This window comes from Mustela nigripes, unplaced genomic scaffold (genome assembly GCF_022355385.1).
Source record: "Mustela nigripes isolate SB6536 unplaced genomic scaffold, MUSNIG.SB6536 HiC_scaffold_4294, whole genome shotgun sequence".
Lineage (NCBI taxonomy): Eukaryota > Metazoa > Chordata > Mammalia > Carnivora > Mustelidae > Mustela > Mustela nigripes.
The window spans coordinates 709-1,905 of record NW_026743700.1 but is presented as its reverse complement, the minus strand read 5'-3'; the positions used below and the strand labels follow the sequence as shown (position 1 = coordinate 1,905).

Genomic DNA, 1,197 nt, shown 5'->3' with positions numbered 1-1,197 from the left:
AGCTCCAGCACACCACTACTGCATGCTCTCTGCGAGTAAGTGCTCTTCAGTCTGTCCAGAAACCTAAAAGGATCTATGGAAATATTTAATTTTTAATTTTGTATTTTGCTCCCTTCTGCCAAACGGTTTCTCCCATTTCTCCACACTCACCTGAAAACACACAAAAAGTAACTTAAAAAGGGGAAAACTGATTTGTAGATCTATCATTTGTGGCATATCCTGGAAAGTCAACTGAGGGTTTTTATTTTTTATTTTTATGATTTTTCACGCAATAATGTTAAGGTCAAAAATCAGAGTTCTAGGATTCCATACTAGCTCTTGGCAATGAAAAACTAACAAAATTGTTTTACTGTAATCATATAACACACTTAAATTTAATACTAAGATTACGAAGATGCTCTTTAAAGTGCTTAAGCACTGAGATAAAAACTAATGATTATATGACTATATGTCTAAGCAGAAGGTAACTTTTTTAAATGCTAAGTTCTTTTTGCAAAAGCAAAATACACAGAATGAGGTCCTAAATAACCAGGATTACCATGTTCCAAGTTGATAAATGTAAGAGCATTGCTAGAACTGTAGAACACTAAACACTGACTTACCAAGAGTATGTACTTTTATTCCTTCTCTATTCTTAGCCACATTGTCATTATTATCCATGTAATGGATGATTGTTAAAATTTCATTTTAGCAAATGGCTTACCAAACATTAAAAACTTTTACTCTCATGCTCACTTTGGCAGCACATATGCTAAAATTAGAACAGAGAAGACTAGCATGGCCCCTAAGCAAGGATGACAAGCAAATTCGTGAAGCATTCTATTTAAAAAAAAAAAAAAAAAAAAAAGTTTTTTTACTGTCTGTTGGGAGGCCTAGAGCAGATGTTACCATTTATTTTGAAGAGGAAACAAACACACACAAACAATACATAATAGTACTCCTAAAGTTGCAAAAAATTAAAACAGTTTACAGATTGGCTTTCTAGTATAAGGAAAAAGAGTTTAAATAATAATAATAAATTATGCTAAATAGATATAAAGTTCCTTGTGTACATATATATATATGAAATACAAAAGTATAAAATCATAGTGGTTTTCAAATATGTACTTCCGTTATAAGCAAGGTGTACAAATTACAAAAGATCATGGGCTTACACAGGGAAAACTGCAAAATGGTTTTCTTTGACAATAATTTGTC

General features: G+C 31.5%; 1 non-coding gene across 1 annotated transcript; it reads left to right on the top strand.

Moving 5' to 3' along the window:
• Positions 1 to 727: 727 nt before the first annotated feature.
• LOC132009082 (U6 spliceosomal RNA) lies at positions 728 to 829 on the top strand. The gene has a single exon (XR_009401784.1). It is a non-coding gene; the product is annotated as a U6 spliceosomal RNA (small nuclear RNA).
• Positions 830 to 1,197: the final 368 nt, after the last annotated feature.